We start from the raw sequence: 14222 nt of genomic DNA on the forward strand, positions 1-14222 counted from the left end.
TCTATGTCCACTTGGATGGTGGGGCTTGAACCTGCACTCACTGCGCAAGCTTAGTACAGGGCAGACACTATCCAACGGGGGACAGTATTCGACACATCACCGGTACACTGATCAGTCATCAGCTGTGTCCATGGCCGGTGACAGATCGCTACACTGCGCAGCCCCACAGCCGCACAATCGGTGCTTCCTAAAAGGACATCATATGACGTTGAGTCAGGATGGGAAAGCACCCACCCAGCTGTCAATTGACTATAGGCCAGGAAGTGGTTAAAGTGTATGTTACCCCTAAAGTTATTATTTCATACACATGTATTTGTTACTATGTATTTTTTACTTTAGCCAGTTTGTTTATTTGATGATTTTCTTAGAAATACCTGATGATCATGCCAGTCCCTCTTGTTTTCTGTCTCAATCTGACCATGGCAAGCGCAGAGACAGATCCCTGCTAATGTAATCAGTTTGCATAGAAATCACTCCCTTATCGAATTATAGATCGCGGTGCCATAGTACAGTATTCCTCTAACTGCATAGTCAGTTACAGCCATGTACCCCGTCCAGCCCAGCTGTGCTACATCCTATTGCGTATGCCTCCCAGCCCACCTCTCCTTTGCCCCAGACAGCTGTAGAGATTGTCAAGGTATGCCAAGCATCCTTTTATTTCTGTATGTAGCCTCATTACATGTTAACAGAGGTGTGTGACATTAGCATGCTTCTGAGCGTCTATTGAGGATCTGCTCACAGCAGAAAACAGGGGGAGGAGAAATTACACAATAGTCATGTGGCTGCTGAGAATAGAGGAAAAAATAATTTAAAGTGGTTTAAAACCTCAGACATTAAATATGAACAAATATTATTCCTCTATAGTGTGTACTTGTCTCAATTAAATTAAGAGCACTGTCATTTCTGTCTGCTGTTTCATTTCTCACTTATCGGCATGAGTCACTTCTGACAAGTTTTCCTGACACCAAGAAAAAAAAGGTGACGGGGGAGAGATCTTCATTACAGAGCCTGTGATTGACAGCTTCAGCTCTGTTCCTGTGTGCTGTGTGAAGGGGTGGTTGACCTTTCCGTCCAGTCAGCTCCCAGAGCTCTCCTCACTGAGCTCTTCAGTGTGTAATTTCAGCTCTCTTCCCCCCCTTTTTCCTGACAGCTCAAATAAGCTTCATAAATTCTGCTGTAGAGATGGAGTGTAGAGGCTGTAAAGAAGAGAAAACTGCAGATAAACAGGTAAAACTTGTGTAGACAGATCTGTTTCATCTCTATGTATTACCTAAGGCCAGTCACTTCACTGGGTATATGGAAGGGCTTACAACCACATTAGGCTTCACACTTTCCACAATTGTTTCACCTCCTGCCAACAGCTCACAGTAAATATACTGCACGTGGGTGGCAGGTGAAGGCTAACTTCCAGGTATGGTAATTGTACACAGCACAAGTTTTGCAGGACATTTCAGCCAATGATTTTGGCTGCAACCTGCTGATTGGCTGTGTCCAATCACACACAGAGTTCTGTGTTTACAAAGAACTCTGTACAGTGAACAGCATACGGCTGTTTCTTCTCCCTAAAAAGCAGAGAGAAAAAACAGCCAGATTATTAAGTAAAAGCAGCACACATTACACTTGTTAGACACACAGTTAACCCCTTCCCAGTCAGTGTCATTAGTGTGTTTACTATGTTTCAGTGTACGAATGAACGGGAAGCTCTGTACAGATGTATTCCTGTCCACTCATTCTGTACAGCTGAGATTGGAGAGATGGAGATTGAGGGCTGTGTCCTCAGTCTCCTTTCCCTGTCTCAAAGGTGAAACATCACAGGGCTGTTTAGACTCCTGATACCTCACCAAAGCCCCCAATAGGCTCCTAAGAAAATTTTAATTTTTTTCTCCAGATTGTACTAATTTAATTTATTCAGTACAGTTATCATTCAAAAATGCAGTACAAATACATTACAAAACATTAAAATTTTTATTCTGTCATACAATAAATTTTAAGTTAGTAAACTCTTCTTTTTTGACATGAGACTAGCATGCAAAAAAAAAAAAAATAGACGATCATTTGTCCAATAATCTTATCGTGTGTACTAGGCTTCACTCGCATACATACTAGGGCAAATTTAGACAGGAACCAATTAACATACCAGCATGTCTTCGGAGTGTAGGAGGAAACAGGAGTACCTGGAGGAAACCCATGCAGGCACAGGGAGAACATGAAAACTTCAGGCAGGTAGAGCCGTGCTTGGAAATGTAATTTTAGACCATATTTGCTTGTACTTGGCTGATGACATCCAGGGCTTGCAGGCTGCCAGTAAAATTTTGAAACATAAAAACAAAAAACCTTGCACTGGCTCTTTAACCAATTGCTGACCAGCCGTCGTCATTATATGCTGGCAGTTCGGCTTGCTCCCGCGAATCGCTGTACTTGTCTCCTTCAAGAGCCATAGCAGGCACGCACGTGCGGGACCTGATGCGCATGACCGGAGGCCGTGATGTCCTCCGGCCACCCGTGATCACAGTCACGAGAGCCAGAATGTAGACATGGGCACTGTCAAAAAATTTGTTTTGTTTCGTTCCGTTCCGTCTTGTATTAAAAAAAATAGTATTTTGTAATTCGTGTCCAAAATTGAATTTGAATTCAATTCGAAATATGAATTTTCATTAGATTCGTAAACTTTTCATTAAAATAGCAAAAGTTTGTTATAATGAATTTATCATTATGAGGGGTTCCCACCATCCCTGTGCTGTGCTGACTCTGGGTTTTTAACTTTTAGGTTCGTTAACTTTTCATAACAATTACGAATGTTCGTTATGAATTTGGATCCGAAATTCGGAAACGAAAATTTCGGATTTCGTACAGCTTTCGTATACATAAAAATTCATATTTTGGATTTGTATGAGTGTATGAATTTCCGGAAATTTGTACAAACCTTCGATTCGTATGAAACGAATCGCACGTGTCTACCAGAATGGAGATCTGTATGTAAACACAGAAATCTTGTTCTGATAGGGGAGGAGAGACAGATCTGCTGTTCTCAGTAATTAGGAACAGCGATCTGTCTCCTCCTCCAGTTAGTCCCACCCCCCTCAGTTAGAAACACTGACGAGGGAACACATTTAGCCTCTTGATCGTCCCATAGTCTTAACCCTTTCCTTGCCAGTGATATTTACACAGTAATCAGTGCATTTTTATAGCAATGATCGCTGTATAAATGTCAATGGTCCCAAAAAAGTGTCAAAAGTATCCGATCTGTCGGCTGCAACTTCACAGTCCTGCTAAAAATCACTGATCGCCACCATTACTAGTAAAAAAAAAATAAAAAATGCCATAAATGTATCCCCTATTTTCTAGACACTATAACTTTTGCACAAACCGATCAATATAGAAGAATGCATATTGGCCTAAACCAATGAAGAAATTTGTTTTTTTTTTTTTGTTTTTTTTGGATATTTATTATAGCAAACAGTAAAAAATATAGTTTTATTTTCAATATTTACACTCTTTGTTTATAGTGCAAAAAATAAAAACTAGAGAGGTGGTCAAATACCACCAAAAGAAAGCTCTTTGTGGGGAAAAAAGGACATCAATTTTTTTGGGGTATAGCATCGCACGGCTATGCAATTGTCAGTTAAAACGACGCAGTGCCGTATCGCAAAAAATGGCCTGGTCCTTAAGGGGGGAAATCTTACGGTGCTGAAGTGGTTCATTTAGGCAAATGTGATTTGTTGTGTTACTGTTATTTTTCTGCCTGCCAATGTTCTATTTTACATTTTTGATTCTGCTTGTGCTGCTCCTCCTACAATTAAACCGACCATGGTAGCATGGCAGCCAATCTATGCTACCATGGTCAGTTTATGTCTTATGTCATCCTGCTGCAGATACAGATGCGCTGTGCAAGAGCACAGCATACCTGTATCTTCCATAGTCAGTACACAGCTGAGCCCCTGCCCATCCTTCCTGTTTTGACTGACTGGGGATATTGCAGTTTGCTGCTTTAAATTGCCACCCTCGAATGACGTACATGCTTCCCCACACTGGATACACCCACCGGCAGGTCTGTGCATTGTTGTTGAGAGACTATAGCGCTCACATGACCTGCACATTGCAACTTGAGAAAAGAATAAAGGCAGTTAAAAAGAAAAAAAAAAAAAAAGAAGCACACAGTCATGACAGTCATTAATTTCTCTACCTAAAAATAATTTTAAAATGACTAAGGTTCACAACAACTTTAAGATAAGAAGGTGCCAGTAAAGCATAATTATGGGCCTTCTGAGTTCCAGTAATTTGGCTAACAGCCTGTTACTGTTACATCTTTAACCAATCACACCTGCCCACTATCCTCATTATCACACTCTGGGGTCGATTCTCTAAGAGTTAAATAATGGCTAATCTTATGCCGTAACAATTGTACAAGAATTTGTAGTTAAACACTACATGTGGTATTTGTTAATGCAGTAATTTAATGCATTGAACTGGTTGCTAAGGAGTGTGCTTCCCCATTTACAGCTGATTTAAAAAAATAAAAGACCTTTAAAAAGTATGAAAAAAGCCCCCCCCCCAGCCCATACCAGGTCCTCCGGGTCTGGTATGGATTTTAAGAGGTACCCCATTCCAAATTAAAAAGAAATGATAAGAATCCATACCAGAGCCTTTTGTAACCATGCAGCCCGGCAGGTCTGAAAAGGGGGGTTGACGAGAGAGCGCCCCCCCCCCCCTCCTGAACCATACCAGGCCACATGGGGGGGTGGTTTAGGGCAGAAGGGCTCCACCTTCCTTACCCCAAAGCACCTTTTCCTCATGTTGATGGGGACAAGGGCCCCTTCCCGACAACCCTGGATGGTGGTTGTGGGGGTCTGCAGACAGGGGCCCTTTTTGGACACTGGAAGCCCCCTTTAACCACTTCAGCCCAGAAGATTTTCTCCTCTAATGACCAGGCCATTTTTTGCGATAAGACACTGCGCCGCTTTAACTGACAATTGCACAGTCGTACGATGCTGTACCCAAACAAAATTGACGTCCTTTTTTTCCTACAAATAGAGCTTTCTTTTGGTGGTATTTGATCACCTCTGTGGTTTTATTTTTTTGCGCTATAGACAAAAAAAGAGCGACAATTTGGGAAAAAAACAATATTTTGCTATAATAGATATCCCCAAAAATTTTTTAAATGATTTCTTCATCAGTTTAGACCGATATATTCTACTACAACTTCTTGGTAAGAAAAATGGTGGAATATTGATTGGTTTGCGAAAACGTGTCTACAAAATAGATTTATGGCATTTTTATTTTTTATTTTTACTAGTAATGGCAGCGAGCTGTGATTTTTTAGTAGGACTGCGACATTGCGTCAGACTGATCAAACACCTTTGACACATTTTTGGGACCATTAACATTTATACAGCAATCAGTGCTATACAAATGCACTGATTACTGTGTAAATGTCACTGGCAGGGAAGGGGTTAATACTAGGGAGAGATCAAGGGGTTAAATATGTTCCCTCGTATTTTTTCTAACTGTGGGGGGATGTGACTGACTGGAGGAGGAGACAGTTTGCTGTTCCTAATTACTAGGTACAGATGATCTGTCTCTCCTCTCCTGTCAGAACAGGGATTTGTGTGTTTTGCGATCCCAGGGGGCCAACATACATTGCAGCTGCTGGCCACATGCATTGAGTCCCCCGCCCCGTGCAGCTGGCATGTGCACATACTGTGGCTCTTAAAAGAGCCGACAGTACAGTACGGCAATTCGCGAGAACGAGACGACCTGCTGCCGTATAATGATTGCGGCGGCTGGTCAGCAGGTGTTAACAAGGGGACCCCCAAATCTTGCCCCCCATATGAATGAGTATGAGGTACATTGTTCCCCTACCCAGTTAACAAAAAATATAAATAAATGTAGTGTTACAAAACACAAGAGACGGTTTTTGACAAGTCCTTAAAAATTGTGTCTTCTTCCTCCAGTGTTTCTTCTCCCTCTGTTGTTTCTTCTCCCTCCTCTCTCTACGGTGATTTCTTCACCCTCAGTTGTCATCTTCATCCACTGTCTTCTCCCTCCGATGTTTTCTCTCCCTCTTCTCTCGCCGGTGAGGTCTTCTTCGGACGTCCCCACTGCTGTTCATGTGATGTCACAAGGGGCGAGATCTCACCCATGGCTATATAAGAAATGGCAAACAATGGGACCTGACTCAACGGAGGCAGCCAGCGTCAGAGGAAGACCGTGTTTTTAAATTTTTCAGTGGGCAGCGGTGGTGGCCGATGAAGAAGACATGAAAAAACCCTGTAGTAAGAAGACAGTGGAGGGAGAAGACAGCGGAGGGAGAAGAAACCACCGGAGAGAGGAGAGGGAGAAGAAACGCTGGAGGAAGAAGACACCATTTTTATAAAGAATTTGTGAAAAACTGTCTCTTGTGTTTTGTAAAACTATATGTCTTTTTTTTTGGTGAATGGGTAGAGGGTACAATGTACCCCCTACTCATTCACATAGGGGGTTGGGATCTAGGGGTCACCTTGCTAAAGGGGGCTTTCAGATCCTGATAAGCCCCCTGTCCACAGACCCACCCAACCACTGCCAAGGTTTGTCGGCCCGGTATGGTTCAGGAGGGGGGGGGCACTCGCTTGTCCCCCCCCCTTTCCTGACCTGGATAAGGATCTGTAATGGATTTTGGAGGGGACCCCACAACATTTTTTTTCTTTTTAATCATGGTATGGGGTTCCCCTTAAAAACCATATCAGACCCAAAGGGAAGCCCGCTGACAGCTGATAAATCATCGGCTGTTAAGGACACGGTGCCCGGCTTCCCGACCCCTGCTTAGCTACCAGCTTTTTGTGAAATAACAGGCTGGGGGTCCCCTACCCCAGACTGTTTTTTGACAAATACTGCATGTGATACTGCCAGCCAAACCCTGGTGGTAAATATTGCATGCTTTTTAACGCTCTGGTGCATTTGTGAATTGCAGCTTTTTATGCAGTATTTACCGGCACATTTTTGTTTTTCGGTAAATGCCATCTAATCGTTATTTTTTTTTTCGTGAATTGGACTTTACTGCATGCGATGATTTATGCACATGAGTAACATGATACCCTTATAGCATGTGGTAAACGTTAGTGAATTGACCCCTATGTCACTGCTAAAACGTCTCCACACCGCTAGAGAATCAGATATGAGGGAGGAAGAAACAGGACTTACTACAGTGCAATGGTTGATTAAGTGTAACTTGGACCCTAGTGGAGAATGAACCCTAGAAGCAGCAGGTAGGGGGGGTCTGACTAATTTTCTGCAAAAAACAGAATGTGGCTTTGAACAAGTAAGGCAATGAACTTTGCATATATTTGTACAAACCTTAGCAAAATTATTAGCAAAGAAAATAAAGACATTTCCAAAACACTGTAGGTGGAATTCAATAAAGCTGGTGCATTGCTTTTCTGGTGTTTTCCTCTTGTTAACGTATTGTGCTTAATTCATGAAGAATTTGAAGGTGGGGACTAATGTGAATGTCCAGTATATAACACAATATAAATACCTTCAATCAAAAAAATAATTATTAAAATAAATAGAGTTTAGTAAAGCTGGTCATACATTAGAAGAATTCAATTTTGAAAACTTTTGCTTCAAATTAACGTTCATTTTGTACTGTAGTGATGAGAACATTCAAAGCACCAGGATGGAACATCTTTCTTGAACCAACAAAGTTCTAACAGTAAATGTGATTTTTGGTGGCGAAATTACAATATTTTCAAAATCTAATGTCAAAAACAAACAAAACTTTAAAGTACTTTTGAATGACATGAAGTGTACATCCAGGTTACTGTTGTGGACTTTCACAAATGCACGCCCTGGCTGCAGATGAATATCGATGTTTGGCTTGTGGTTTGTCACTCTCTTGGATGGGGGATGGTATAGATAGATTAGAAAGAGATTCGATAGAATAGATTAGATAGTATTAGTATATTAGATTAGTAGATTTTCAAACAAATGTTTGTACAAACTTTTTTGTGAAAATTCTCAGTACATTCCACATTTGCAAATGTTGTTCGAAATTACTACAACATTTAGTTTGCTTTTAACATTGGACTTTGGAATGAATGGACTTTCTCAAAAGGAAACTACATACAGTTGAGCTCAAAAGTTTGCATACCCTGGCAGAAATTGTGACATTTTGGCATACATATTGAAAATATCACTGACTGTGCCAAAAAACTGTATTTTATTTAAGGATTGTGATCACATGAAGCCATTTATTATCAGGTGGCACACACAGGGTAAAATGGCAATTAAAGGTTAATTTCTAATATTTGTGGCTTTTTAAATCACAATTAGTGTCTGTGTATGAATAGTTAGTTTGAGTTTGTTAGCTCTTACATGGATGCACTAAACGGGTTAGACGCTGGGGCTCTTTTGATACCAAGCCAAGGTCAGGTAGACCAAGAAAGATTGCAGCCACAACTGGCGGAATAACTGCCCAGGATACAGGAAGGAAAAACCCATGGGTAACCACAGCAGAAATACAAGCTGCTCTCCAAAAAGACGGTGTGGTTGTTTTTAAGGTAGCACAATTCAACAATACTTGAACAAAAAAAATCTGCATGGTTGAGCTACCAGAAGGAAGCCTTTACTGTGCCAATGCCACAAAAAAGCCGACTGAGGCATGCCGAGGTGTTGTTGGGCATATTGTAACCAGGCTTTTTTGTGGAACTTGTGCAGTAAAGGCTTCTTTCTGGCAACTTGATAATGCAGCTCTTTTTTGTTCAAGTATCATCGTATTGTGCTCCTTAAAAACAACCTCACCATCTTTTTCCAGAGCAGCCTGTATTTCTCCTGAGGTTACCTGTGGGTTTTTCTATGTATCCCGAACAATTCCTGATTGAACAGTACTGACTGGCATATTCAAGGCTTTGGATATCTTTTTATATCCTTTTCCATCTTTGTAAAGTTTCATTACCTTGTTATGCAGGTCTTTTGACTGTTCTTTTCTGCTCCCCATGGGTTAGTATCTAGCCTGCTTAGTGCATCCTTGTGAGAGCTAACAAACTCATTGACTAATTGCGATTTAAAAAGCCAAAAATGTGGGAAATTAACCTTTAATAGCTATTTTAACCTGTGTGCCACCTTCTGTATCTGTACCAAGGCCAAACATTCCAGGGTATGTAAACTTTTCATCAGAGCCATTTGGGTGATTTCTGTTATCATTATGATTTTAAAAGGTGCCAAAAAACTATGTGATAATAAATATCTTCATGTGATCACTATCCTTGAATAAAAGGCAGTTTTTTTGGCATGATTAGCATTATTTTCAATATAAATGCCAACATTTCACTATGTTTGCCAGGGTATGCAAACTTTTGAGCACAACTGTACCTGTTTGAAATTATGAGGAAAGAATACAAACATTTAAATTGATCTCTCTTCAGAAGAGACATTTAAGAGGTGACATGATCACAATATGCAGATCTTTAAATGATGACTCTAGCACTGGGAGGAAACTATTTAACCTAAGGTCTCTAAAGAGGACCCACAGCCAATCAATGATGTTGAATAAAAAGTGGTTCAGTCTTAAATTATGTAAGAGGTGTTTTACTGTTAGGGCAGTAAGGAAGCTGCTATCAATCAAATCTGGTTGCGGGGGGGGTCAAGTCCCGCTGTCTGTGTCAATGGGCTCGGGATTGATCATGCATAGGTGTCAGAAATCAGCTTTCCCTGAGGGACCCAATGAAGCGGAGGGATCTGGAGCACTGACAGGCGACCCGAGAAGAGGAGGTTCAGGGCGGCTCTGTGCAAAACCATTGCACAGAGCAGGTAAGTATCGGCATGTTTTATAACCACTTTAAGCTAGCCATACATTAATCAATTTTTTCCAATCAGCCAGTGGGCTGTTTGAAAAAAACTGAATGGATCCCTCTATCCACAAAAGCGAGTTGGGTGGGGGAATCCTCCTCGCTGTGCTATAGGGCTCCTCAGCCATGTAATTTCACTCTAGCTATGGCCAAATTAAGTGAAACACACACACATTCTGATTGAACTGGATGGACTGGTGTCTTTATTGAGTCTTACCAATTATGTAAATTTGTATGTTGAAGAAAAGATTTCCATCCTTGTTCTTCAAATTTTCTCCTTACTGTGGTCCAAAATGAACATCAATTTGACCCCACTAACAAATGTTCTCTACACCTGAGTGTAGAGATTTACTGGCGGTTTTAGGGCATTTTTTAAGCATTTTTGCAGCTTTTTACAAGTGTTTTTAAAGTGATTTAGAAGCGTATTACATGCGTTTTACAGCTATAGATGTTTTTGTTTAGCCAATCGAAAGCCCTAGAGCAGTGATGGGGTACCTTGGCACCCCAGATGTTTTGGAACTACATTTCCCATGATGCTCAACTAAACTGCAGAGTGCATGGTCATCATGGCAAATGTAGTTCCAAAACATCTGGGGTGCCAAGGTTCGCCACCCCTGCACTAGGGGAAGGAGAGAACATTAGGGGCAGATAGTTGCTGTTTGAGCAGAAAACGAGTAACAAAACAGTTGTAAGTCAGGTGTTATTGAAGTTTATGGGACCAAAGATTCTTATAATCTGTCAAAAAGAAGCTCACGTACTTTTTTGAGTGACAGATGTTTTGTTTCAGGCAACAAAAAACTCATATGTGAACAGGGGGCTTTGAAATGAATGGGATTTGTCTTGTTGAGCATTTTAGAGCTACAAACTTCAAACACAAAACCATTCAGGTGTGAACAGGGCCTAAAAAAATATATATATATATCAAAATAGTGTATGGCCACCCTAAGGGACTGCTGCAATAGCAAAGAAAGCAGTGGCTGCATGCAAATTTTAGTACTATAGATCACTATGGGGGTTATTATCGAAAGGCAAATCCACTTTGCACTGAAAGTGCACTTGGAAGTGCAGTCGCTGTAAATCTGAGGGGAAGCTCTGAATTGAGGGGAAGCTCTGCTGATTTTATCATCCAATCATGTGCAAGCTAAAATGCAATCTTTTATTCTCCTTGCATGTCCCCCTCGGTTCTACAGTGACTGCACTTCCAAGTGCACTTTCCGTGCAAAGTGGATTTGCCTTTCGTAAATAACCCCCAATATCTTTTCTGGCCTAACAATTGGAAAGCCAATGGCTTGCAAAATAAATGTATAGCAGGTGCTTCGATGTGACAACTCCGTGTATAGCTCCTTACAGCAATTTAGACAGTCAAAGATGTGGCGGTGACACACAAACTTTGCTTGTGTGCCTAGCCGTAGACTTGACATGCTTTATACAAGTGAAAGTGAAACAAGAATCCTTGCTTCTAGGTGCTTAACATTTTAGCTATACATATTTCTTATATGTGTCACCCTTCATTACAGGTTGCATTGACTATGTTGCTATGATGGTCTATGAATAAAGAAGGCATCAATAACGCTTCGTAGTGGACATAACACACTTGTAGTGAAATTAGAGCCAGCGGTGTTGTTCTCGGAGGCTGTGTGCGTTGTGTTTTAAAGTGCCACCTCTATTTAAATAGCCCTTGGGCCAGTGATGACAAATGTCAAGAGGCTGTTCATTCATAAGAGTTTTTTCGGAGGTGGAGGCAATGTCTGGGAGTACACACAGGAAAGCTTACAGGCAGGGGGAGTGACTTAGGTAGCAGAGTGAGAGGCATTCAGCACATTGATTTTACACACCCCAGACATTACAGCACAGGCAGTCTCTGTGCTAGGAGACCACACTCCTAATCCCAGCTCTGGAGCTGACAGCACAGTTCTCGGAGAACTTGGAGTACAATCTAACTTTTTCTCTGAAATAAAAAAAAGGGGAAAAAACAAAAAGGAAACAGGCATAGGATCTCACCTTGTTCTTCAACTTAATCCTGTCTCTTTTTGCAGACTTGGCAAAAGTTTTTTTTTTTTTCTTCCTGATCTAGAATTTGAAGAATCTAGGCATTCTTACCCACTTCATCTATCCCTGACCACGTCTACTTCTTACTATGCAAGGATGCTCCGAGTAGTTTGTGGATTTATTTCAATGTGACGGCACTGGGACTCACTTGAGAGAAGGAGACAGTGTGTCTGGAAGGATTTGGAGAAGAGGCAAAAAAAAGTCTTACTGTGGCTTTTATTTTCTGGCTTGTCTCCTGTGGTTGAATTTTTGCTACGTGGATCACTAGGCAGAGGCTTAGAACAGGTAAAGTCATTAAGGTTTTACTGGTCCACAGGTCAATGCTGCACATTGTACATTAGCTACTATAAAAGGTTATAAGTTTGTTCCTTTCTCAGAAGTTGACTTTTGATGACTTTGATGTTAACTGTAATTTATTTTGCTTATAACTCATTTTATTTGAGTCCTTGTAATCTGCAACCTTTATACCTTGTTGCATATTCAACTATCAATAATTACGCTAAAGACGCCAAGTAAAATTTTTATGGCTTTGTTTGATTTCACGGTAATTCGTAATATATTTAGCTGATGACAGCTTTCTCTAGTTTTGCACAAAATGTATTTAAAGGGTTAGAGTCTAACTTTTTAATTCAATAATGATTACAGAACTTTCATTATAGCCCCTCCAGTAAACAAATCATTTAATTTGTTTATTAATTGCTTCAATTGGACAAACTTTATAAATGGCTTTTCAATACTTCTATATGCTTATAACTACCCAGCGTCCGGTGTGAGCCTGGTTCAGCTGCAGGAACCTATGTCTCTTTAAATGTATGGAATCCTTTTACAATCCTTAACATACATAGAACTGATTTATGATAGCTGTAGGTATGAAAGTGGGGGTGTTGCACATTTTTAGAGCAGGTTCAAAAAACATTATTCTATCATCTCTACACAGCAAATATTAACATTTTAAAAAGTACACTTTATTTGTATCTTTTTAAAACTAGAATTCATTCCTATTAAGCGCATTATTTGGCTGTTCTTAGTTTTCAGCTCCTTCCAGCAAAACTGTAGGCTATATTAATAACACATGGGCTTATTTGTTTAGGTAGGAGGAATGATAATGACTTAAAGGAGCCATAGCAATCAGATAGAAGTCTTATTTCATTGGTCCAATCAGCTGAATGAAATGTAGTTGGTTACTATGGGTTATGGTACTTAGAGCGTAATCACTGCTTGAGTTGATTTAGATAAGTAATAGAGGCTGTTCGCTAACAGGGTAAAGCTGTGTTCACTTTGAATACTAAGTCATAAGCAAAGAAATTTAAAACAGTGGGTTTTTACTTTATCACGACTTAAACCAGACCTTCACGCTCTTTGTATTTTTGATAGAACAGCTTCTATCCCGCTATGTTTCACTTAGTAGCAGATTTGTCTTTTCTTCAAATATCTATTTTTTGGGGGAAATCAGTCAGGGCTTCCATCTTTCTTACCTAGGCAATAATGACATAGCTCTCAGCCACCCGCAGCCTTCTGGGATCCTTACATCAAGTAACCCAGGAGGCTTGGGGGGCAATAAACTGCAGATGTGCATGAGCTTCCATATGTATTAGAGGCCAGCTGCAAGAAACCAGAAGAGACAGAAGAGATAGTCAGTTCCAAGTGACATAAGCAAAGAAAATAGTGTTACAGGACCTTGCGAGTAGTGGGAGATAACAGAGGGACAATGTTGGATTTGTTGGATGTATGAGAGTTTTTGTTCAGGATAACCAAGCAGGTGACTTACAGTCATCTCTCTGCTTTGTCCCTCCAGTACTCATAGGAGTGCTGGGATGTAGAGGGGGTGGGAGCAGGTGTCTCAGACGCTCAGTGGAGTGCTAAGAGGCTGAGACGTCAGTTGACAGTGCGCTTTGGCCTGCTCTCGACTGAATCAGAGTCATAATAGTGCAGAAATAAGTGCACTCCTGTGACACACAAAAGAAGTATGGCCAAACGAGCATTGGCCCTACTTCTCCTTTAAGAAAATCAATTTCAATAAAAAGAAATAATAGAAAAAAAATATCACATACATACAACTGCACCATCATAACTTTGACCATCCAAAGATTAGACCAGATAAGCTTTGCCTTTCAGAAGATATTCTACCCCAAATGTGTCCATATTTAGACAAAACAATAACCACATTTCTATGTCCCTTCCCTTTTTTGGGTCTGAAAATCTTGATTAGCCAACCATAATAGGTCCAACTACAAGTTCTGGATATCTGATATGTCACTTTTGGTATTGGTGCATCATTGTGGTTTGCACTATACCAATAAATAAGCCTCTGTAACTTTTGTGGAGGATGAAAAAACTCAAGGGAAGGTTAGC

The 14222-nt window shown here is 40.6% G+C and overlaps 1 protein-coding gene across 2 annotated transcripts in view; it reads left to right on the forward strand.

The window, feature by feature from the left end:
- The first annotated feature begins 11646 nt into the window (after positions 1-11646).
- Positions 11647-14222, forward strand: part of LPAR1 (lysophosphatidic acid receptor 1) — a 220247-nt gene continuing 217671 nt past the window's right edge. For both annotated transcript variants that reach the window (XM_077475260.1, XM_077475261.1), the window contains exon 1: positions 11647-12155. The gene's annotated coding sequence lies outside the window, so the exon portion shown is untranslated. The remainder of the gene's footprint in view (positions 12156-14222) is intronic.

The sequence above is a fragment of the Lithobates pipiens genome, unplaced genomic scaffold, assembly GCF_037356315.1.
Source record: "Lithobates pipiens isolate NorthernLeopardFrog02 unplaced genomic scaffold, aLitPip1_a1.2 Scaffold_13, whole genome shotgun sequence".
NCBI classification, from domain to species: Eukaryota; Metazoa; Chordata; class Amphibia; order Anura; family Ranidae; genus Lithobates; species Lithobates pipiens.